General features: G+C 41.3%; 1 pseudogene; it reads left to right on the top strand.

Moving 5' to 3' along the window:
* The first annotated feature begins 3,934 nt into the window (after positions 1-3,934).
* Positions 3,935-4,053, top strand: LOC124617128 (annotated as a pseudogene).
* The last annotated feature ends 23,069 nt before the right edge of the window (positions 4,054-27,122 follow it).

Genomic DNA, 27,122 nt, shown 5'->3' with positions numbered 1-27,122 from the left:
TAAAACTGCATGAAAAACAAGAGATAGCAATTTTTCACATGTTACATTGTACTAATTGCATATTCTGAAATAATGACACGATCCGTCGTAAAGCTTCAACTTGACGTGAAGCTGCAACTTGCCAGTAATTCTCCACAAAACTCACAGTCGTTTAAATGCTTATACAATATTCTAACTGCAGATGACTCTGCACTGTAAATAAATATCTGAGAGAGTTAAGTCAATGGCTCATAGTTCTTGCGAGTACAGTGTACCCCGCCTCTGAAGTAGGGCGTTGGCTTACTTCAAAGCGTCTAAATCTCCCCAAGAACGTTAAAACGTCTCCTTAGTTGTTCTTGAAACACAAAATTCAAGCCTCAACACTTCAATCAAAGTTGAAGCTTCTTTTACTCAGTAACTCACGGAACGAATTCATATAGAAACTTTTATTACTCTAGAGGATATGGAAGTAATTGTTAGGCAACAGTTCTCGACGGTTTAGGTAACACAACGTTGGTGTTAGCATACCCTGTGACTAACATTAAACAGCAACCATAGACACAACAGAGCACATCATTGTATAGGAACGTCGATATGAGTCAATAAACAAGCGCTGCAATAAAATTTTAAGTAATTTAAATCTATTTAAGACGAAATAATAATGCCTTGCTACTGAAAGGTATACAGCAGCGTCTAAATGATGAAAACGCCCAAATAGTTAATAAACTCACAATGAATTTACCATTAAAAGATATTCCAAACTCTTAATACAATATCCTTAAGCAAGAAGAGAGGTATACTCCTTAGTTACGGTGAAAGGTCGACTCAGTATGTCTCCACACAGCTGGCACCAGTTTCCAAAATGTGTTCCTCTTCACAGACGGAAGAAAATTCCAGAGGCATGACCCTGTTATGATCACGGGCAGTATGTATATGTAATCGACAAGCGAGAATGTTCGCTGACACCGTTGTCGTGAGAATAGTTTACACGAGTTACTACGACCAATACGGCTCAATATAATTTAATTTTTACTATGCGCTTGGGAACTGAAGTACTTCAATTACAATCACTCAATCATAAAAACGAACCGCCCTACGGGGAATGCAGGTGGTCCAGGGCAATGGTCACATTGTCCACTGCTGTGATGGTGCCCTACTTCACTACCTGAAGTCCCATAGAAGCACAGATGAATGTCTTCCACAGCTTAAGCGTCACTTAGATGGTTCACATCACTTACGGATATTTTCATCTAAGTTACATGACAACCAGGAATTTGTATTCAAACATATTCTAACAGAAATGGATGGACTTTTTGTTTTTTGAGTTCACCGAACACTGCACGGACAATTCTGCAGCTGTATATCCGGCACCATCACTACACATTAGGAAAGGTAATGTTACAAACGACAGCGCCATTAGAGCAGAGTTACTAAACACTGTTTACCTAAATTACTTCATCAAAGAAGAAAGAAAAGATATTCCACACTTCCAATCAAGAACGACTGCCAAACATGAGTACTTTAGAAAAAGATACCTTCGGTGTAGGCCGGCTCGAGTGGCCGTGCGGTTCTGGGCGCTACAGTCTGGAACCGAGCGACCGCTACGGTCGCAGGTTCGAATCCTGCCTCGGGCATGGACGTGTGTGATGTTCTTAGGTTAGTTAGGTTTAATTAGTTCTAAGTTCTAGGCGACTAATGACCTCAGACGTTAAGTCCCATAGTGCTCAGAGCCATTTGAACCATTTGAACCTTCGGTGTAACGAAGCAAATCAAGCCATCCGTCCAGGTTGTATACCGATTAGATTCCTCTCGGAGTATGTTCACGAAATAGTTCCAGTTTTCGGAATCATATAAAATCACGCACTCGAGAGAAAATCCATACCTATAGACTGGAAAGCTGCACAGATCAAAGCTTTACACACAGCCCCGGAAGTACGATATTTCCGAACCGGGACAAAAGCCTGATTGCTCGAGCATTTGGACAAAAAGTGACTCACCTCTTCACACAGCATTCTTCTTTCCCACATCACTGTATTTCGCTCTGTGAAATTCAAAAGTGTATGTTTTGTAATGGAAACCATCAAATCTATATTCATGACAGTGGAAATTAAAATGTCCTGCGGTGCCTCTCCTCCCTCCAGTCCACAGGTCTCACGTCTTACCCCTTACTAAAAGCTCAGAATTAATACTGGGTAGGATTATTTGTGACCGAGAGAATACTAACTCTTCAGAAGATCTGCACTCTTAATTGCCTTTTAGCTAATAACCTTCTCTCTTGTGTGACATAAAATATAATACAGGAAACAAAAACAGTCAAGACTAGAGACAATCCTTAAGTCCCTGCATTTTTTCCTCTCTAATCTTGCTACAGTATTACGCGGCGTGCTTTAATTTCTGCGAAAGAATCTATCACTTCATCAAAGTTCGTCAAACGTTTTGCTACATGGAAAATCAAATTGTCGTTTTCTATTACTGAAAAAACTGTTAATACGAATAGTAACCAAGAGTGGTGTGGTTTCTCGATTTGACGTCTCTTTCATCACTGTGTGATAGACAAAAAGAAACAGGTCTTTATAATATTGCAGCAGTTGTAACACACGTCAAATAAGTGAGACTATTTTGGCACAAATGGTCATTTTCATCTACCTCATTTACATAAATAACACGACAGTAAATAATTCACGAAGTAGGATACCAATATCAAATGCTAATTAGGTCTGTTACAAGTAAAGAATAAATAAATGAAATGAGAAACTATTATGTTAGAAAATAGTTTCTAGTTTCGTTTATATGCCCCAGTTTCTCAAGTATAAGACTGAAAGTAGTAGTAGTAGTAGTAGTAGTACAAAATTTCTGTATGAATTTGGAATCGTCATATTTTTCCATATAATTTGTGTGATGCCCCCGTTTCTTCTCCTTCCTCATTCTAACAAAGAGTCTTGTCATCACTAAATGATCGGTTACCATCACTAACCCTGTCAGAATCACCAGTTTATCCCGCGTTTATTCTCCGGTTAGTTATTACGCTTTCGTACAACGCGTTTTTCGTGCTATTCCGAGAATAGAACTTACGCAGCTGCCAACCGGGGATTGTACAACTGGCCTTAGTAGTGTAGCGGTTTGTCAAAAATTATCTGTCAAAATTTCATTTTCTTGATACAGTGAGAATATGTAATCTTTTTGACTTATTATTCCTGTTAATCATTTATTTCCACTCTGTTGGTCTGAATCTGTTGGTTCGCTCACCCAATCAACCACATAAAAAACAGCGATTAGTATACACCTGTTCCCTTTTCTCGGCTCAGCTCGTATAGCCTGTGTCCTTTTGTGTGCGGGTAAGTTCTTTATTTCTTGATATGACGGGGATTCCCCCTAGCAGAGACACCTCGTACACTATGCACGCTTTCAAAAACCAACTTATGATTCGTTCAGGAAACAACTCAGAATGTGTTCAAAATTTTTTTAAAAACTAGCTGGGATGCGTTTCAAAATCACATGAATAATGGATAAACCATCGTATATTGGATGCTAGACGCTTTGTGAAACAAGAGTTTTTTCTTCAACAATATGAATTTGGTGCCCACTAAAATTTCCTCCCGGGGCAGATACCCCAGTTTGTCCTCTCCCCCCAGATCAGGACCTGAATACACAAGAAAGGAAACAGAAATAATCCGCTGAGTTATAGACCATATCACTGACAGCGATTTGCAGCAGCATTCTAGAACATATACCGATATACTGTGTTCAAACATGAAATACATCGAAGAAAACTATCTAGTGACGCATAGGTAGCACCGATTCTAGAAAAAATCGTTCTTGTGACACACAATTGGCTCTTTGTTCACACGAAGTAATGACTGCCACCTACAGGGTATCTCAAGTTGATTCCATATTTCTCGATTTCCAGACGGTTTTTGACACCATTCCTCATAAGCGTCTTCTAGTAAAATAACGTACCAACGGCCTTTCCGCAATGGTAACACCGGTTCCCGTCAGATCACCGAAGTTAAGCGCTGTCGGGATTGGCTAGCACTTGGATGGGTGACCTTCCGGGTCTATCGAGCGCTGTAGGCAAGCGGGGCGTACTCAGCCCTTGCGAGGACAATTGAGGAGCTACTTGACTGAGAAGTAGCGGCTATGGTCATGAAAACTGACAACGGCCGGGAGAGCGGTTTGTTGACCACGTGCCCCCCACATCCGCATCTAGCAACGCCTACCGGCTGAGGATGACACGGCGGTCGGTCGGTACCGTTAGGCCTTCCGAGGCCTGCTGGGAAGGAGTTTAGTTCCAGTCAAATAGCATGCCTATGGAGTATCGTCTCAGTCGTCCGACTGCATTTGTGATCTCATGTCAGAAAGTCCACAGTTCTTAGTAGTCTCCGGCAAGTTATCAAGTGAAACAGAAGTGATACCTAGCGTTCTCCGGGGTAGCATTGTAGATCATCTGGTGTTCTTAATCTATGTAAAGGATTTAGATGATGATCTAAGCACCCCACTTACTTGTTAGGTTGTTTCCAAATGATGCTGCCGTTCACCGTCTAGTAAACTCGCCAAAAGATCGATGCCAATTGCAAAACGATTTCCGCAACGTATCTGCATGGTGCGAAAATTTGCAATTGACCCTTATCAATAAAAAGTGTCTGATCCTCCACATTAGTACTAAAAACTGTTCCGCTAAATTTCCCGACAAATTACACATTTGGAAAGATTCTCGATTCAACTGAACACCTAGGGAATTGGAACAATCACATCGAAAATGTTGTAGGGAAGACAAACCAAAGACTGCATTTTTATTGGTAAAAGACTTAGAAGATGCAACAAATCCACTAAAGAGACTGCCTGCTGCCATCTTGAGTACTGATGCTCGGAGTGAGATCCTCACCATATAAGAATGACAATGGGTTTCAAAAAAGTTCAAAGGAGTGCGTATCATTTTGTATTATTGCTAAACAGGGAGAAAGTGTCACTTATATCACGAATATGATACGTGAGTTGAGTTGGGAACGATAAACACAAAGGCAGTTTTTGTTGTTGCGATGCTTTTTCATAAAATTCCAGTCATCAAAATTCTCCTCCGAATGCGAAAATATTTTGTTGACTCCCGCCTACATAAACTAAGAGAAATCAGAACTCGCACGGAAAGAGTTAGCTGTTAATTTTTCGAGAGTGGAGTGGTCGTGAAACTGAAAGTGGTATTATGGGCCATCTTCCAGGTACTTAAACGTCAGTTGCAGAGTGATCATGCTGATGCGGATATGTTAGCAAATATCTTCCATATGGCAACTCTAGAGGGTTAGAGGGGACATGTTAGGATAAATCTCACAATACGTCCAGAAATGAATTGAGATGTGTTCAGCTAAGTGGAGGGATCCTGAAGAAAATCCCAAGACTCAAGACGTAGGGTTGTGAAGAAAAAGTTTGAAGGGGAACATGACAAGGTCCAACAAACTAGAAGATAATACGTTCTCTAACATAGATCTGGCGTAATAATCACGCCGTTAAATCTAGGGAAATTTATGTACTTCTTTGTACCAGCCGTGTATGATAGAAAAACAGAGAGACAGAGAGGATGAGGGTTTTCAGTTTCAGTTTAATTTATTGTCACGAATTTTTGACCTATTATCTGGAAACTGTAAACGCGTCGTATATATTCAATATCCGTGGTGACATACAGTGATCTGTATTTGTATATAGTAAATCATGTTAGCAGCAACCATTTGTAATATTAATATAGAAATAAAACAGAAAATTGAAAATAAGAATTGAAACCTTCCCGTCTCCTCTATATCTCTTTTGTTACGCAACCTTCCCTTCTACAATAACCTATGAAACATTCCATTAGGATTTCTATCTCTTGCTTAATAATAACAAATGAAATCTTCCCTTCGAAATTAATTCTCTTTCTCAATAAAAATAAGTACAATCTTAGCATATAAATTTAAATGCTGCTTATTAAAAGTGATTTGCTGATTATTTCGACGAAACATAGAATGTGTCGTCGTCGTGGCCCTCAGTCGTTACCTACAATAACCCAAAACTGTTCCTTGCCTTTTTTACTGTTACTGGATTGCCATCTGACTGCTAAATCGAACTGCGACATGAATATACTTACTCTGTTTTACTGTACCCTATTAGCTTCTGGTAGGCTGTCATAATAAGTGGCTGTATTTATTACCAAAGCTGACGTTATTCTTTAATAGCAAAGTTTACGTTATTCTTTAATTAATTTGACTGAAGTTACGTAATTCACAGTTAAGCTTTTTCTTGACAAAAATAAAATTTTGCAATGGTTTACGTTGGTGGTTTTTCGGATGGATTATAATCAGTAATGCAATATTGCTGGCAAAAATTAATTATGTTCTGAAAACGATTCTTCAAATATTTACTGTTGGTAATGAAATGATTTTAAAAACGTTCAAATGGGACTTACGTTTTACAATAATCTTACAACTAGCATTGCGCAAACATACCTTCAGCAGACTTGAGTTTCTCAAAAAAAAATATTTCCTCTTATGATAATAGTTAGCTGATGTCTCTGAACATCCGTTTATAATCTCTTGTAAATTCTAGCTGGTGGCTGGTAAATTCTAGCTGGCAGGCACACCGCTCCTCTCAACCTCTCGCTTCAGACCTGCTACCGACTCGTTTCACATCTCGTGTACTACAGACTTCCTACGAACGCTAAAGTGCGGTCTCTCCCGCCAAGAATGCTTTCTGGTGCAGACAGTCCCTGCTACCATTACAAAATGTATCAATCCGCGGTCTTTCCCGCTCTTTTCTTAAAATGTATCCATACGCGGTCTCTCCTGCCCTTTTTAAAATTATATCAATGTGCGGTCTCTCCCACCAACAATACTTTGGTACAGACATTCCCTGCTACTACAATTATTTCAAAATGACAAATATTAATTATTCCTACTTAATCCTATTAATAAAATATAAACATCTTTCATAAATTGTGGTTTGACAATAGACAACAGAAATATACAGGTTTTACAGAATCAATTAAAAAACTGAATTAACTAAAGTTCCAAGTGATTAAGTTCCAGCGTATGTGACTAGATATGTTACCACCAGCCTCGTAATAACTCGTCTGCCGACTAAGTGCAACTATACCTAGTTCTAAACCTATTGTTGCTAAACTATTCTATACTGCCCACACTGATACGTGCGTGCCTTAGCAAACCTCGAGTCTACGCATACCTGTGTAGGTGACCGCAGCAGTCTCTCTTTCTTTCTTTCCTTCCTTCCTTTCTTTAGAAAAATGTTCCTTATTTATTTAGATATATCTGTATTTTAAAGCTTTTTCTTAATTAAATTTATATGTGCCTATCATAATCTATAATGGAGGAAACGCTTCTTATGATCTGTTGATGTTTTCATGCTCAGAGCGTACACTTGATATCACAGTTGTAAGTTAAGCAATCCGTGCAGTCATATTAGCTCTAGCCCGCACGTTTTGGTCAGTTACAATGGCTTGCAGATCGCAGTCAAACTTTCTGCACATATTCTCTCTGCCTGAAAAAAGAACAACTGAAAACGACATGATGAGCGGAGCCTTCGTCTCCAAATTCGAAGATTGATGTGTTACTACGTCCCACATCTCGAGTAGGGGCGATGTCGTGCTGTTTGAGCTTGTTCCAGATGCTTGGGAATACACTGTACACCCGCCTCTCAGTGCTACTAGTGTCCCAGTCAGATTGCCAATCTCCTAATTTCCAGGCTCGTAAATGTCTTTTATCAGTAATATGCGTTGCTACGATCTCGTACACACGGTCATACTGTCTACATCCCAGTTACTACTGCACTAGCCTGTAACGTACCACGATATATATTGTACTTATCCCGAGAATCATCAATAATTCCTCGACAAGTGAAGTGCGGAAGGCACCGGTGAGCCTCAGAGGTTCGCTCCGCAGGGGCCGAGAGGATGACACGTATACAGGGCTATTACAAATGATTGAAGCGATTTCATAAATTCACTGTAGCTCCATTCATTGACATATGGTCACGACACACTACAGATACGTAGAAAAACTCATAAAGTTTTGTTCGGCTGAAGCCGCACTTCAGGTTTCTGCCGCCAGAGCTCTCGAGAGAGCAGTGAGACAAAATGGCGACAGGAGCCGAGAATGCGTATATCGTGCTTGAAATGCACTCACATCAGTCAGTCATAACAGTGCAACGACACTTCAGGACCAAGTTCATCAAAGATCCACCAACGGCTAACTCCATTCGGCGATGGTATGCGCATTTTAAAGCTTCTGGATGCCTCTGTAAGGGGAAATCAACGGGTCGGCCTGCAGTGAGCGAAGAAACGGTTGAACGCGTGCGGGCAAGTTTCAAGCGTAGCCGCGGAAGTCGACGAATAAAGCAAGCAGGGAGCTAAACGTACCACAGCCGACGGTTTGGAAAATTTTACGGAAAAGGCTAAAGCAGAAGCATTTCTTAAAAAGGGGATTGGAAAACCGATGGATCGGTCGTGGTGGAGATCATGATCAACAATTCATGTCATGGCCTCCACGCTCTCCCGACTTAACCCCATGCGATTTCTTTCTGTGGGGTTATGTGAAAGATTCAGTGGTTAAACCTCCTCTACCAAGAAACGTGCCAGAACTGCGAGCTCGCATCAACGATGCTTTCGAACTCATTGATGGGGACATGCTGCGCCGAGTGGGGGAGGAACTTGATTATCGGCTTGATGTCTGCCGAATCACTAAAGGGGCACATATTGAACATTTGTGAATGCCTAAAAAAAAATCTTGAGTTTTTGTATGTGTGTGGAAAGCACTGTGAAAATATCTCAAATAATGAAGTTATTGTAGAGCTGTGAAATCGCTTCAATCATTTGTAATATCCCTGTACATAACGTCCTCGCCGCTATAGTTCAGTGGCGTGGCCTTCGGCAGACAGAGGCGACAGCAGGTCGGCTGAAGCCAGGATTGGCCGTCCAGCCGGCCGACGACTTGGCGAGTCGGCACAGCAGCTCGCTAATGCCGCGGTCGCTCCTTGAGGAGGAGACGTCGGCTGCTGTGGCCTGCCGGGATTAGGCGGCCGGCTATCAGCGTGGCACAGAGACCTCCCAGGGGGGCGGCGGCTGCCCCTGCTCCCGCTGACTCACCCCCATCCGGGCTGACACTCGCTCTGAATGCCCCACTGGCTCTGCCGTGGGCAATGAGCCGCTCAGTGGCCGAGTCAGAGGAACAACGAGAAGGCCCAACAGCGCCGTACCTGAGTCCCGATGCACAACGCACTGCAGACGCTTTCACTGTGCGGTGTAATACTAACGCCTTCTGGCATTAGACGAGTAACGCAACATACTATGACCTAACGACACAGGCACTGCAGTTCTTCTTCCAGTGTGTTTCATCCGAAAAATAAGTATAGACTTCTCAAGTACAGAAAAAAACAGTCCTAACGTTAAACAAAATGCTGCAGTGATGAGCAATTTCATCCTCAACTGACAGGAACTACATAGTGGTCACAGCTCTTGGTAATAAGGAATACAGTCATTGCGATATTCAGCGGCAGATTTTGAGTACCAGGTATTTCATTTCATCAAAGCCTATCGACATATCACTTATCGAAACAGAATGCCCGAGTCGAACTCTTAAAGACATCACGCGGCCAGAAAGGAGAAAAGCAAGGCATTAAACTCGGCACTAAATATTCTACACTACTGGCCATTAAAATTGCTACACCACGAAGATGACGTGCTACAGACGCGAAATTTAACCGACAGGAAGAAGATGCTGTGATATGCAAATGATCAGCTTTTCAGGGCATTCACACAAGGTTGGCGCCGGTGGCGACACCTACAACGTGTTGACATGAGGAAAGTTTCCAACCGATTTCTCATACACAAACAGCAGTCCACCGGCGTTGCCTGGCTCTGAGCACTATGGGACTTAACATCTGTTGTGGTCATCAGTCCCCTAGAATGTAGAACTACTTAAACCTAATTAACCTAAGGACGTCACACACATCCATGCCCGAGGCAGGATTCGAACCTGCGACCGTAGTGGTCGCGCGGTTCCAGACTGTAGCGCCTAGAACCACTCGGCCACTGAGGCCGGCCCGGCGTTGCCTGGTGAAACGTTATTGTTATGCCTCGTGTAAGGAGGAGAAATGCGTGCCATCACGTTTCCGACTTCGATAAAGGTCGGATTGTAGCCTATCGCGATTGCGCTTTATCGTATCGCGACATTGCTGTCTGCCTTGGTAGACATCCAGTGACTGTTAGCAAAATATGGAATCGGTGGGCTCAGGAGTGGCAATACGGAACGCCGTGCTGGATGCCAACGGCGTCGTATCACTAGCAGTCGAGATGACAGGCATCTTATCCGCATGGCTGCAACGGATCGTGCAGCCACGTCTCGATCCCTGAGTCAAGAGATGGGGACCTTTGCAAGACAACAACCATCTACACGAACTGTTCGACGACTTTTGCAGCAGTATAGACTATCAGCTTGGAGACCACGGCTGCGGTTACCCTTGACACTGCATCACAGACAGGAGCGCCTGCGATGGTGTACTCAACGACGAACCTGGGTGCACGAATGGCAAAACGTGATTTTTTCGGATGAATCCAGGTTCTGTTTACAGCATCATGACGGTCGCATCCGTGTTTGACGACATCGCGGTGAACGCACATTGGAAGCGTGTATTCGTCATCGCCGTACTGGCGTATCACCCGGCGTCATGGTATGGGGTGCCATTGGTTACACGTCTCGGTCACCTCTTGTTCGCATTGACGACACTTTGGACAGTGGACGTTACATTTCAGATGTGTTACGACCCGTGGCTCTACCCTTCATTCGATCCCTGCGAAACGCTACATTTCAGCAGGATAATGCACGACCGCATGTTGCAGGTCCTGTACGGGCCTTTCTGGATACAGAAAATGTTCGACTTCTGCCCTGGCCAGCACATTCTCTAGATCTCTCACCAATTGAAAACGTCTGGTCAATGGTGGCCGAGCAACTGGCTCGTCACAATACGCCAGTCACTTCTCTTGATGAACTGTGGTATCGTGTTGAAGCTGCATGGGCAGCTGTACCTGTACACACCATACAAGCTCTGTGTCGCTCAATGCCCAGGCGTATCAAGGCCTTTATTACGGCCAGAGGTGGTTGTTCTGGGTACTGATTTCTCAGGATGTATGCACACAAATTGCGTGAAAACGTAATCACTTGTCAGTTCTAGTATAATATATTTGTCCAATGAATACTCGTTTATAATCTGCATTTCTTCTTGGTGTAGCAATTTTAATGGTTAGTAGTGTATATGTCCACCTACTAGTGTATCAAATGCTTGAATATAGAAAAACCTTTCCGTGTGCCACACAGTGCGTCATCGATGCACCAGAACGCACAAGACTGAAGCTGTGAAAAGAAAGAACCACTCCTCATCATATTCACTCTCAGAACCCCAGAATACTACCTTCCAGGCCAACCCAAGCACTGGACGACCTGGAAGTCTCTCAGTAGACTGCCTTCTGAAGTTGCCAGAAATCATGTGGTGCGTGTGTGCTGGAGGATGAACAGTCTCCCTGTGACTGTGGACATCCGCAGACTACCACCCACCTCTTGTGTCCAAGCGCCTGTATTATGGACAATCTTCACCGTGCTAACCCAAACGCACCTACAGAAGTAGTCAGCTTTTGGTCCAAGGTAATAAGATCCAAAACAACGAAATGTATGGGATACTAGTAGAGCTGGCTGATTACTAAGAAGACATCCCACTTATGTCCGAGCTACGTGTTTCTCTGATCATTTTACTCATGACGACTGCTTACTTTGTGACTCCATTTTCGTGCTGGAAGATAGGAAACTCCTATTGCTTACTCATGCAGAATTTTAAGAACTTTTGTAGTGAAAGGTTAACTGTTCGTTACCTGTAGGTGCGACTACAATGTCACGAAAGTAGTCGTGATTAATGAATCACTTTGAAGTAGCTGTAGTGGTTTCCATCAACTGCAATAAAATATACATGTTTGTCCCTTTTTGCGTCCAATATACCATAGTTGTCATGCTTCTGATTGTGTCTACGTACAGAAGGCTTGCGATCATCGTGTTGTACTCTATTATTAGCTACCCTAATCAACGTATCAATGTCTAGGACCATCAAAAAGGCCTTGGAGAGCTTGTGGCCGCGAAACTTTTAACTTCTTTCCTTCAAAAATACGTTCCGTGAAGTTGTACTTCTCGTTCTCAGAGAAAAGTCCTAAAATCGTTCCTGCCCTACTTATGACGGATATGACTTCCAGATTTTCACAAGCACGATGTACATGATTACGGAGTACGTGATCTACTCAAATGATCTTCAGTTGGTGACGATACAACCACATTTCAAATGCCCTCATTCTCATCATAGATGAAGTTTCAACTGTTTAAAATTTTTGTCCTTTCAATAGGGATAACACATACTCCTTTTCCATTCACCAACTTGTGGCAAAGTGTATACCGCGATTTCATGTCAGATGTTTGAGTTTCTGAAATACTGCTTGTGCAGTGCCATTCTATTTTTTACCTCTTCATCATAATACCGTTTTTCTGTTGGCAAGCATCCTACTGCTGACTCTCTCAAGTATTTTGCCATCTAAGTTCAAAATCACTTTGTCTAATCTTTTTTGGTAATAATTTGGGTTTCTTGGAAATTGACGATAAGTTCGAAATAATTACTTGTGATAAAAGTTTTGGTTAGAAGGACATGATGAGGTTGTCAGATGTTATCCGAAGAGTGCTTTTTGCTAATACTAAGTAAATGGCCAGTGACATTGCAATGGATTTATATTTGTCCACCCATCTAGACAGTGGCCTCCATCTCGCTATATTTCGCTGATACTTAAACGAAACAGTTTTCTTTGCGGCGATCGGACATGGGTAAGAGATGCTTGAACGACAGAACACGCTTCATACGAAGCCCTTCGTGTAGCCTAAAACTAAAAAACGTCTCAGTCTGAAAGGATATTAAATTTGTTGAATTTAAAGGGAAAAACATTGCATTAGAAGAAGAATAGTTCATTTCATTTACTTCGTTTATTTAGTTCGTAAGTAACACGTTTCCTAACAGTGGCTATACGATGATTATACTAACTGTTAAACCTAGTTTCACTTTCTGTTTGAAGTTTCCCATTGCTGTATTGGTTTCCGAAGTTAGATTAATACGCTATATCAATTCATGTTTGCTTAATAATTATTCAAATAATAATATAACCTGCCAATGCTTACTATTGCTTAAAAATGACCATACTGTGTTAGCCATTTATTTTGTCTGGAGTCACGGGCTTCCCTCGCAGATAAACCAATTATTAACTCACTGTTGCCCTACTATTCGACAGATACTTCCACAGTCATAATTTATCTAAAGCTGCAAACTGTTGATATTTCTTGTTGCACATCGACAACATATGACGTTCCACACTAAACCTGGACAACGACTGTTCTCGCACGAGGAGCGTGAGCGTAGCACTTCGGCATTGTTGAACGAAAGAGGAAGACAGTGACTGCTGCCGAAAAAGGTGCGCTGAGCTCTGAATGTTTTGTCTTCAATCGCTTGAGGCAAATGACGAAGTTATTTCCTTTAAAAGGGCATCAGGTGAGGTAAACAGCCTTTTGACTTCACATAACTCTACAGCAGTGGAAACAAATGGAAAACCTCCATATGACACTGGATGACTGCAGCAACTGTAAATATCAGTAATGATTGGGCACAACACATCCTGTTTGTGTGCTCCATTTCCACAGAGTTTCTCGAAATTGGGTGGTCTGGCAACTCATTCCCAGACTGCGTTTCCGACTTATTGGAGCGTGCGAGTAACTTCTGCACTGCACTGAACAAGACTATCATGCTTTACTTGCAAACATTTTCACCAACTGGAAACGAAGAAGGAAAATGAATATTAAGGATAAACCTCAAATCGCCGACTACCGTCACCTTTCCAAGGGAACGATCCCATAATTTTCCTTACGTCTTTTAGGGAAACAACGGAAACACAAATTTCTATTGCCAGACGGGAATCTGAACCGACATCCTCCCGAATGTGAATCCAGTATTTGAACACAATGCCACCTAGGTAGGTAACTACAAATGAAGAGAGAAAGTTTAGGCTGACCCTCTACTGTGTAGAACAAGACACTTTTGAACACTGTTACTCGCGAGGCACCACTGTCATTAATAAATCATGCTGGAGCCTCCTAAAATTTCGAGCTATTTTGTCAAAAACTGACATTTTGAGCCCGTGGTTGTGTACAAAATATAGGTTGACTCATACACAAAAGATTACAGCAACCCCCACTATTTACAATGCTATTTATTTATTTAAACAGCGCCGTTACTGGTTTCGAACAGATAGGTTTATCTTCAGACGCCTAGTTCACGTTTTACACGAGATTTTGTGTTTTGTTTCCGCACCTAACGAAACTTCCTTGGGGTGGCGGTGCCTCACGACAATTTTAAGTGGTGTAGACAAATTATTATTATTAGAAGGAAGATGTTTAGATTACTTACAGTGAAGAATCTGCGCCATTACGTTCCAGTGCAGGTTCGTTGTGATCTCGCAGCAGCGAAAACTATATAATGTACTTTTTTGTGTATAAATATGCACATAATGTAAAGCACCACGAACACACACAGAAGTTTCATCACATGGAGGTATGTATACAAAGATGGAGATATTACAACCGTAACGATGCCAAAGACTTCCACTCTCAGAGATATTTCATTATGTACATGTATGTGACAGTAGAAATTTACAAAAACTCCTAATTTTACGTTGCAACGGCCTTGCTGCAGTGGATACACCGGTTCCCGTGAGATCACCGAAGTTAAGCGTTGTCGGGAGTGGTTGGCGCTTTGATGGGTGATCATCCAGGCCGCCATGCGCTGTTGTCATTTTTCGGGGAGCACTCAGCCTCGTGATGCCGATTGAGGAGCTACTCGACCAAATAGTAGCGGCTCCGGACACAGAAAACCACCATAACGGTCGGGAGAGCAGTGTGCTGACCCCACGCCCCTCCTATCCGCATCCTCCTCCCAGGATCACGCGGATGTCGGATGGTCCCGATGGGCCACTTGTGGCCTGTAGACGGAGTGGTTTGGTTTAATTTTGCGTTAATTACTATTTACATTGATAGATAACTGATTAAAATTAAGATAAACAAATCAAGCATTCGGTTATAAAGTGTTACTGCAGTGATATCACGTGAATATTATGGTACACATTGCAACAAAAGAAAATGAGAAGAGCTATCTGTATGTAAATAAATATTACAACTATGGGCATACTATGGCATATATTGAAAGCACAGTAAAAGGGTTGGGATGGATGTGCATATATAAATATTACAAAAGTGGACTTTTTTAATTTAAATTGGAAAGCAGGTGAATGAAATTTTGAAGAAAGGCTGCATTAGCTAACTCGGTTTGTTGATTGGGAACATTTTGTAGTGATATGCTTTAGTGCACATATATTTCAATCTCCTCAAGCAGGTTCACAAGGTTGCCTTTCTCAGCATGGTGCAATACTTGTACACGGTCTTCAATGTTCTTTTTTCCATGACTGTTGGTAATTGTGTGCATGGCAAATGTGGATTTTGAAATGTTGTTCAAACGTATGGCATCTTTTTTTTTTTGTCATCAGTCTACTGACTGGTTTGATGCGGCCCACCACGAATTAATTTTCTTTGCTAACCTCTTCACCTCAGAGTAGCACTTGCAACCTACATCCTCAATTATTTGCTTGACGTATTCCAATCTCTGTCTTTCTCTACAGTTTTTGCCATCTACAGCTCCCTCTAGTACCATGGAAGTCATTCCCTCATGTCTTAGCAGATGTTCTATCATCCTGTCCCTTCTCCTTATCAGTGTTTTCCACATATTCCTTTCCTCTCCGATTCTGCGTAGAACCTCCTCATTCCTTACCTTAACAGTCAACCTAATTTTCAACATTCGTCTATAGCACCACATCTCAAATGCTTCGATTTTCTTCTGTTCCGGTTTTCCCACAGTCCATGTTTCACTACCATACAATTCTGTACTCCAGACGTACATCCTCAGAAATTTCTTCCTCAAATTAAGGCCGGTATTTGATATTAGTAGACTTCTCTTGGCCAGATATGCCTTTTTTGACTAGGTAGCAGAATTCCTTAACTTCATTGACTTCGTGACCATCAATCCTGATGTTAAGTTTCTCGCTGTTCTCATTTCTACTACTTCTCATTACCTTCGTCTTTCTCCGATTTACTCTCAAACCATACTGTGTACTCATTAGACTGTTCATTCCGTTCAGCAGATCATTTAATTCTTCTTCACTTTCACTCAGGATAGCAATGTGATCAGCGAATCGTATCATTGATATCGTTTCACCTTGTATTTTAATTCCACTCCTGAACCTTTCTTTTATTTCCATCATTGCTTCCTCAATGTACAGATTGAAGAGTAGGGGCGAAAGGCTACAGCCTTGTCTTACACCCTTCTTAATACGAGCACTTCGTTCTTGATCGTCCACTCTTATTATTCCCTCTTCGTTGTTGTACATATTGTATATGACCCGTCTCTCCCTATAGCTTACCCCTACTTTTTTCAGAATCTCGAACAGCTTGCACCATTTTATATTGTCGAATGCTTTTTCCAGGTCGACAAATCCTATGAAAGTGTCTTGATTTTTCTTTAGCCTTGCTTCCATTATTAGCCGTAATGCCAGAATTGCCTCTCTCGTCCCTTTACTTTTCCTAAAGCCAAACTGATCGTCACCTAGCGCATTCACAATTTTCTATTCCATTCTTCTGTATATTATTCTTGTAAGCAGCTTCGATGCATGAGCTGTTAAGCTGATTATGCGATAATTCTCGAACTTGTCAGCTCTTGCCGTCTTCGGAATTGTGTGGATGATGCTTTTCCGAAAGTCAGATGGTATATCACCAGACTCATATATTCTACACACCAACGTGAATAGTCGTTTTGTTGCCACTTCCCCCAATGATTTTAGAAATTCTGATGGAATGTTATCTATCTCTTCTGCCTTATTTGACCGTAAGTCCTCCAAAGCTCTCTTAAATTCCGATTCTAATACTGGACCCCCTATCTCTTCTAAATCGACTCCTGTTTCTTCTTCTGTCACATCAGACAAAACTTCGCCGTCATAGAGGCTTTCAATGTATTCTTTCCACCTATCTGCTCTCTCCTCTGCATTTAACAGTGGAATTCCCGTTGCACTCTTAATGTTACCAACGTTGCTTTTAATGTCACCAAAGGATGTTTTGACTTTCCTGTATGCTGAGTCTGTCCTTCCGACAATCATATCTTTTTCGATGTCTTCACATTTTTCCTGCAGCCATTTCGTCTTAGCTTCCCTGCACTTCCTATTTATTTCATTCCTCAGCGACTTGTATTTCTGTATTCCTGATTTTCCCGGAAATGTTTGTACTTCCTCCTTTCATCAATCAACTGAAGTATTTCTTCTGTTACCCATGGTTTCTTCGCAGCTACCGTCTTTGTACGTATGTTTTCCTCCCCAACTTCTGTGATGGCCCTTTTTAGAGGTATCCATTCCTCTTCAACTGTACTGCCTACTGCGCTATTCCTTATTGCTGTATCTATAGCGTTAGAGAACTTCAAACGTATCTCGTCATTCCTTAGTACTTCCGTATCCCACTTCTTTGCGTATTGATTCTTCCTGACTAATGTCTTGAACTTCAGTATACTCTTCATCACTACTACATTGTGATCTGAGTCTATATCTGCTCCTGGGTACGCCTTACAATCCAGTATCTGATTTCGGAATCTCTGTCTGACCATGATGTAATCTAATTGAAATCTTCCCGTATCTCCCGGCCTTTTCCAAGTATACCTCCTCCACTTGTGATTCTTGAACAGGGTATTCGCTATTACTAGCTGAAACTTGTTACAGATCTCAATTAGTCTGTCTCCTCTTTCATTCCTTGTCCCAAGCCCATATTCTCCTGTAACCTTTTCTTCTACTCCTTCCCCTACAACTGCATTCCAGTCGCCCATGACTATTAGATTTTCGTCCCCCTTTACATACTGCATTACCCTTTCAATATCCTCATACACTTTCTCTATCTGTTCATCTTCAGCTTGCGACGTCGGCATGTATACCTGAACTATCGTTGTCGGTGTTGGTCTGCTGTCGATTCTGATTAGAACAACCCGGTCACTGAACTGTTCACAGTAACACCCTCTGCCCTACCTTCCTATTCATAACAAATCCTACATCTGTTATACCATTTTCTGCTGCTGTTAATATTACCCGATACTCATCTGACCAGAAATCCTTGTCTTCCTTCCACTTCACTTCACTGACCCCTACTATATCCAGATTGAGCCTTTGCATTTCGCATTTCAGATTTTCTAGTTTCCCTACCACGTTCAAGCTTCTGACATTCCACGCCCCGAATCGTAGAACGTTATCCTTTCGTTGATTATTCAATCTTTTTCTCATGGTAACCTCCCCCTTGTCAGTCCCCTCCCGGAGATCCGAATGGGGGACTATTCCGGAATCTTTTGCCAATGGAGAGATCATCATGACACTTCTTCAAATACAGGCCACATGTCCTGTGGATACACGTTACGTGTCTTTAATGCAATGGTTTCCATTGCCTTCTGCATCCTCATGCCGTTGATCATTGCTGATTCTTCCGCCTTTAGGGGCAATTTCCCACCCCTAGGACAAGAGAGTGCCCTGAACCTCTATCCGCTCCTCCGCCCTCTTTGACAACGCAGAATGAGGCTGACTTCTTATGCCGGAAGTCTTCGGCCGCCAATGCTGATTATTTATCAAAATTTAGGCAGTGGCGGGGATCGAACCCGGGACCAAAGACGTCTTGATTATGAATCAAAGACGCTACCCCTAGACCACGGGTGACCAATATACTCTTTCAATCGTGTCTCAATGCTTCTTGCAGTTTGTGCCATGTAGTAAGAGGGCAACTTTGACTGGTGAGTTTGTATATGCCAGATCTTTTGTATGAGGGGTTGTTATTTTCTAAGTTGTGAACTGCTAACTGCTGAAGTTTGTTGTTTGTGTGGAAGCTTATTTTAATATTTGTGTTTTTAAATCGGTTGCTTATTTTATAGGACATGCTCCCCAAGAAAGGAAGTGCAATATATTTTCTGCTCTTTTCTATTGTGTCTTGTGTAACTTGCATGGTTGTCTGGAGCACAGCTTTGTTGGTTGATGATTTTTGGATATTATGTGATAGTTTGTCTATCATGAGAGGGCTGTATCCATTGTTTCAGGCTAGGGTTTTAATGATGCTGATTTCTTTTTCTTTTTTAACTGGTACAAGAACAATTTTGTGTAGGCGGTTCAGTGTGGATCTAAAATATGCCATCTTACGCTGGTTTGGATGACAAGATGAGCTGTTGATACATACATCAGTGGATGTTGGTTTTCTATAAATCTCAAAATTATGCCTATGGTTTTTGTTGGTGGCTTTTACATCTAGGAAATTGATGCTGCTGTTGGTCTCATGTTCAATGGTGAATTTAATGTTTTTGTGCATGCTACTCAGATTTTTTGCTAATGTGTCCATTTCCTCATTGGTGCCATCAAAACTATAACTGTATCATCAACATATCTTTTGTAGTAGATGATTTTTGCTACTGACGTGACGGTTAGCTTCAAAAATGTCTGCTTTAAGTTATTTATGTAAATATTTTTGTGGGGATATGTAAAAGATATCGTGTATCAAACACAGATATGGGACAGTGCTGACTTGAAGCAAAGCACCCGTAATGCCATTGCCACCACTGATGACGCTATGCTACAGCAAACATGCCAAGAAATCGAGTACTGTCTTGATGTGGTTCGTATAACTAAAGTCACCCTTATAGAGGTCTATTAAACACTGTCAAAAAAACTTTTATAAACACTGGTTACAATAAAATAAATGTCGTAAAAATATTTCAACAACTGCCGTTGTAATAAAATTTTCAAGTTGTAAAAGGACTTCGTGGACATCCTGTACATTGCACTACCTCTCTTAGGGAGTATATCCTATAAAATGAGCAACCGATTTAAAAATACAAACATTAAAATGAGCCTCCACACAAACAAGAAGCTCCAGCAGTCAGCAGTTCACAACTTATAAAAAATCACAACCCTCCATACAAAAAATCTGGCATATACAAACTCAGCTGTCAAACGTGTCCCTCTTACTATACGGGACAAACTGGAAGAAGCATTGAGACACGGTTCAAAGGGCATATAGATGCCATACGTTTGAACAACATTTCAAAATCCACATTTGCCATGCACACAATTACCAACAGTCATGGAAAAAAGAACATTGAAGACCATGTACAAGTATTGCACCATGCTGAGAAAGGCAGCCTTATTAATTTGCATGAGGAGACTGAAATATATGTACATAAAAGCAAATCACTACAAAATCTCCTCAATGAACAAACTGAGTTAGCCAATGCAACCTTTCTTCAAAATTTCATTCACCTGTTTCCCAACTTTAAGTAAAAAAATCCACTTTTGTAATATTTGTAATATTTATATGCGCACATCCATCCCAACCTGTTTACTGTGCTTTCAATGTATGCCATAATATGCCACAGTTGTAGTTTTTATTTATGTACATCAGGCCCTTATCATTTACTTTTTCCAATATATACCGTAATATGTACTTGATATTACTCAAAATCGCCATGAGGCACAATTGCAACTCAAAAGACGTTGTCTCACATTTTGTTTTGGCTGTAGGGCACCACCACCCCAAGGAAGATTCGTCAGTTAGGGAAACAAAAGACCAAATCTAATGTAAAACCTGAACTAGCCCTCTGAAGATGAACATATCTGTTCCAAACCGGTAACGGCGCTGTTTAAATAAATAAATAGCATTGTAAATAGCGGCTGGTAGTGTAAACTTCTGTGTAAGAGTTAACCTATATCCTAAAATTTCGTGTTCAGCCTGGAATCATTACGAAACGCAGTAAATTATTGTCTATATTTTCTCTTTTGCAATGTAATGCACGCTTTCATTTGACATGTGCAACAGTTATAACAGTCAGAGACTTGGAGTTGTTATTTTCTCCATGTCCATCAAACTCACCAGACCTTGTCCAGAGTGATTTCCCTATGTTTAGAGAATTTAAAGAACCACTGACGTCAAGAAATTCCGTTCAGATGAGTGATGAGGTATACTGTGTGATGTATGATGCTGCACAGAATCACAAATGAATTCAGCGCAGGCGAACTGCGAAAAGTCCTGTATGGGCAAAATAAAAGCATATGTCTTTACATGTTTCATTTTATTCAACCTCGAATTGCCTAAACCTAAAGCGATGGATGGCTTCTTTTGTCTGTCAGTATATTTGTTTTAAATAAATCACTAACATGAAATATTCGATAAGATACGATGAGGTATTCGATAAGCTACGTAATAGGAATACGTGAAGCAATACTGACCTTACTTTTATATTATGTCCAAGAAAGGCAAACCTACGCTAATAGCATTTATAGATTCAGCGAAAGTTTACAGTAAACTGAAAGTAAGGATTACCTTCTCCCGAAAGAAAGTTATCCATAAATACATGTGAGTTAATGGAGGAACTGGATGAATTATAGGTTACTTTGTAGCGAATAAGAAGCATGCTTCCTTGGTACAAGACAATAAACCTTTCAGAGACCATTTTCTGGCTATGGTAAAAACGCACTATCTACCAAATTGAAGGTACCCAACGACTCACTGTATAGAGACAAAGAAAAAACAATTTTATCGTAAGATTGTTGAAAGATCTTCAGCTTCAGATCTCCACCAACAAAAATTGAAATGTTATTTCATAAAACCTACACAAAATGCTATGAATTTATAAAAGACAAACTTCAATTACGTATAAATGAAGCAGCAGTGTAACCTGCATGAAAGCAATTTAAATTACGAATGAAACAGGGCTTAAAATGTGGACTGAAAAAACTGAAGAAATAATTAAAGGAAAGCAAATAGCACACGAGCGTTTCCTGCAACTTCCAAAGGACAAAACAAGAGAAAACTAGAGACTGATGAGAAACACAGAAAATTCACTAATAAGAAAGGCTTAGCGAGATAACTGGGATATATTTGAAGCAGAGATAGAACATGATGTTTGTGGCAGACTAGACTTCACTTTCGAAGTACTGTGACACTTACACAGATGTGAGAAGTATGTAACACAAGTAAGGGTAATAATTCAAGAACAATTGACAGAACATTACAAGAATATATGGTAAGTCCAAAGGCAAATAGTAATTAGTAAAATATAGCTGATCATGTTAACATAGATATAATTACCTCAGACGAAACGGAAGGTATAATTTAAAAAGCAAAATATAAGACATACCCAGAACGTGCTGGGATTAATACAGAGCTGAGTAAACGTGACGGATTATTACTTTAAGTTTAGAAGTTTACATTTAATCAATATCTGTTGGGCAAACACTAGAATTCCAGAAGTTTGGCTTACAGAAAAACGTTTTCACGATTTAAAAATAATATCGCAACAAAACTTCAAATCAGAGAATTATCAGTATGTAAAATGCTGCCTGCAAAATATATTTATGTGTTTTAAATAAGAGATTAAAAATTACCACGTAAGTGTGATTTTTACCAGAAAAAAGCGGCTTCATAAGAGGAAGGTCAAGAAGCGACATCGTATTTACTGTGCGAGAGATAATACAAAAAAGAAGAGTACTTATTTTACCAATATACCTGGTCCTCGTACATTTGAACAGGGTGGAGAGAAAGAGCCTGTCGAAAATTGTTGTAAAACATGGATACCCAAACCACTTAATAAACTGCAGCAAGAGTGTCATATTAAACTCGACGTCGCCAGTTAAAGTGAGGAAAATAGTTTAACCAACCACATGTAAGTCAGAGGTCTAGTTAATCGGCTATTACTTTTAATACTTATGCTGGCGAGACAATCAGAAAATGGAGGACAGAGCGCCAGACGGGATCAATATAAGCAAGAAAAAGATTTCAACGTATTAGCATATGCAGACGATATTGTATTAATGGGAAATTCTGAAGGCGAACTACAAAAACCAGTCGGATGGGAAAGGTTTATAATTTTGAGATATCAGTAAATAAAACCCAAACAATGTTATTTGATGGGAAATAATCAGTACGAAACAAAATTGTCCTTAAGATTAGTTTTTGGAACAAGTCAATACTTCACTTACATATGGAGCTGTATTACTTTTAACGAAGATAAAGTTGTAGATATTAAATTTCAGAGGTATTTGGATATATGTGATGCTATAAGCAGAACAGTAAAAAATGTACGAGGAGGCACAAAAATAAAATTCTACACGGTGATGGCTGTACATGTTCCACAGTGTGGTAGTGAAACCTGGATTATGAAGAGAGTATAATCTAGCTATGTTGAGGCAAAGGCAAAGGTTGCATTAAGTTGGGCTGGATTTCCAATGAAAGTATTACGCAAGAACTAAATATTTTTGCAGTAAAAGACAGAAGAGGAGAACATAAGCAAAACAGGATGGAACATACGAATGAATGGAAGGAACAAGGATTACCATGTAGACTTTACAATATGAACCAGAAGGAAGGAGGGATATAGGATGGCCAGTTAAGAGATGGAACTGAGGCCAGAACTGATCGATTGGCCAAATCCGTGAAATTCTCTTCGAAATTATAAAGATAGCAGCGACAAAACATGTTAACTAAACATAGTATAGAAACCAGAGTGCATTTAGAGGAGTCGAAGGATATGAAACGCAGGCAGTGATTGAGAAGGGAGTGAGACAGAGTTGTAGCCTATCCCCGATGTTATTTAATCTATAAATTGAGCAAGCAGTAAAGGTATCCAGGGTGAAACTTGGAAAGATAAAGACCAGGATTAAAATTGCTACACCACGAAGATGACGCGCTACAGACGCGAAATTTAACCGACAGGAAGAAGATGCTGTGATATGCAAATGATTAGCTTTTCAGGGCATTCACACAAGGTTGGCGCCGGTGGCGACACCTACAACGCGCTGACATGAGGAAAGTTTCCAAGGAATTTCTCATACACAAACAGCAGTCGACCGGCGTTGCCTGGTGAAACGTTGTTGTTATGCCTCGTGTAAGGAGGAGAAATGCGTGCCATCACGTTTCCGACTTCGATAAAGGTCGGATTGTAGCCTATCGCGATTGCGGTTTATCGTATCGCGACATTGCTGTTTGCGTTGGTAGAGATCCAGTGACTGTTAGCAAAATGTGAAATCGGTGGGCTCAGGAGGGTAATAGGGAACGCCGTGCTGGATCCCAACGGTCTCGTATCACTAGCAGTCGAGATGACAGGCATTTTATCCGCATGGCTGTAACGGATCGTGCAGCCACGTCTCGATCCCTGAGTCAAGAGATGCGGACGTTTGCAAGACAACAACCATCTGCTCGAACAGTTCGACGACGTTTGCAGCAGCATGGACTATCAGCTCAGAGACCATGGCTGCGGTTGCCCTTGACGCTCTATCACAGACAGGAGCGCCTGCGATGGTGTACTCAACGACGAACCTGGGTGCACGAATGGCAAAACATCATTTTTTCGGATGAAGCCAGGTCCTGTTTACAGCATCATGATGGTCATGGTCGCATCCGTGTTTGGCGATGTCGCGGCGAACGCATATTGGAAGCGTGTATTCGTCATCGCCATATTGGCGTATCACCCGGCGTGGTGGTATGGGGTGTCATTGGTTACACGTCTCGGTCACCTCTTGTTCGCATTGACGTCACTTTGGACAGTGGACGTTACATTTCAGATGTGTTACGACCCGTGGCTCTACCCTTATTCGATCCCTGCGAAACCCTACATTTCAGCAGGATAATGCACGACCGCAAGTTGCAGGTTATATACGGGACTTTCTGGATACAGAAGATGTTCGACTGCTGCCCTGGCCTGCGCATTCTCTGGATCTCTCACCAATTGAAAACGTCTGGTCAATGGTGGCCGAGCAACTGGCTCGTCACAATACACGTCACTATTCTTGATGAACTGTGGTATCGTGTTGAAGCTGCATGGGCAGCTGTACCTGTACGCGCCATCCAAACTCTGTTTGACTCAATGCCCAGGCGTATCAAGGCCGCTATTACGGTCAGAGGTGGTTGTTCTGGGTACTGATTTCTCATGATCTATGCACCCAAATTGCGTGAAAATGTAAACACATGTCAGTTCTAGTATAATATATCACGAATTGAGATATGTATAATGAATTTTGAACACTATTAAGGTAAATGCATTGTTTGTTCTGTGTCAAAATCTTTCATTGCCTGGCTATGCCTGTCAGTAGTTAGTGCCTTCAGTAGTTAGAATCTTTTATTCAGCTGGCAGTATTGGCGCACGCTGTGTTTCAGTAGTTTGAGTAACGAAGATTTTTGTGAGGTAAGTGATTCATGAAAGGTATAGGTTATTGTTAGTCAGGGCCATTCTTTTGTAGGGATTTTTGAAAGTCAGATTGCGTTGCGCTAAAAATATTTTGTGTCAGTTTAAGCACAGACATTTATAATTTTTCTAAGGGGACGTTTCATCATCTGCATTTCTTCTTGGTGTAGCAATTTTAATGGCCAATAGTGTATTTGGAAGATTAATGGAATGGAATGGACAGTGTATTGAAACTATGTTATAAGATGAACATCAAAAGCTAATGTAAATTGAGGGTAACGGTCTGTCTAATCACTGAGCCTTAGCTCACTTACGTAAATAAATGATATACTACTCTTTGCCTCTTGCACATAATTTCACTTGCACTTACAACATACTCAAAATACAAGTACCAACGACTACTAATTACAGAAACTACACACACAGTCAGCACAGTACCCCTATAGTTTAACATAACGGTCGGATTAGTCACTTATCTCAAACACCATTACTCAGCTACTAAGAGAATGGACAGCCTTGAAGTACAACGTACCCTGGCCAGCCCTTTAAATTTAGAAGAAACTTACAGTTATGTTCACAGTTCCTGTTAGTGTCATAGGCTCCGTACGGACATACCTACCCTCTAGGAACCTTAACTGTGACAGAATCCACTAACGTCGGGTAGTCGTTTCCACAGCCATCAATAGTAACCAGCAATGCCAACTGCAGTCCGTCATCTGCAGCCAAGTTAGCATACCGTATACCGGTCCGAGTATACAAAACACTTTTCCTATCAGCGGATCGACAATTCATGGCTCTCATTAAAAGTGCCTGGTGCCTGTTGAACTATCCCGTTCTCGGCTCACCACCGACTGCTAGCTCACACCTCCCCAGCACAGCCTACTAGTGGCGACACCACTGCATTCAAAAATCTCACAATGCCACAAATGTGTCAACAGTCGGCAGACAGATGATACTCGAAGTAGAGAGGATATAAGACGCATGCTTGCAACGCTAAAGAAGCATTTATGAGAAGGGGGAATCTGTTGTCATCTTAAACAAATTTAAGCTTTAGGAAGGCTTTTCTGAAAGCATTTGTCTGCGGTGGAAATTTGTACGAAAGTGAAACGTGGACTATAAGCAGCACAGACAAGAAGAGGGTACATTCTTTTTATACAGGGTGAAAAGTACTTAAACCGACAAACCCTTGGAGGTTGTAGGGGACATCATAACAAATATTTTTCCCTAATGTCGTTTTTTCCTATGAGGATTATTTAAACCGGTGGAGGCCGTATTACGATCTTCAGTTGTTAGAGGGCATATTACGCTCTTCAGTTGTAGGCATCTGCTGTCCACCAGTGCAGTAGTGCATTGTCTCTGATTACTAATGGAGCGATACACCTGGAGTGAGTACACTGATATGGTTGGTGCGTACTACGTAGCGGACCACAGCGGACGAGCTGCACAGCAGGTTTATCAACAACAATATCCTAATCGCCGTATCCCGCATCATACGACCTTTGCTGCTGTGTACCAACGTCTGCGTGAGCAGATTACCTGGACAGGGACGCCGTCGCACGGTAAGAACGCTGCAATTTGAGGAAGCTGTCTTGCAACATGTGGAGCGGGATGCTTCAGTCAGCACTCGTGCAATTGCACGTAACATGGGGACAAATCAGAAGAATGTAAGAATAGTCCTTCGAGAGCAATTGCTACGTCCATTTCACTTACAGCGTGTCCACAACCTGGAACCAGTTGATTATCCACCCAGA

This window comes from Schistocerca americana, chromosome 5 (assembly GCF_021461395.2).
Source record: "Schistocerca americana isolate TAMUIC-IGC-003095 chromosome 5, iqSchAmer2.1, whole genome shotgun sequence".
Classification (NCBI taxonomy): domain Eukaryota; kingdom Metazoa; phylum Arthropoda; class Insecta; order Orthoptera; family Acrididae; genus Schistocerca; species Schistocerca americana.
This window is presented reverse-complemented; position numbering and strand designations above follow the sequence as displayed.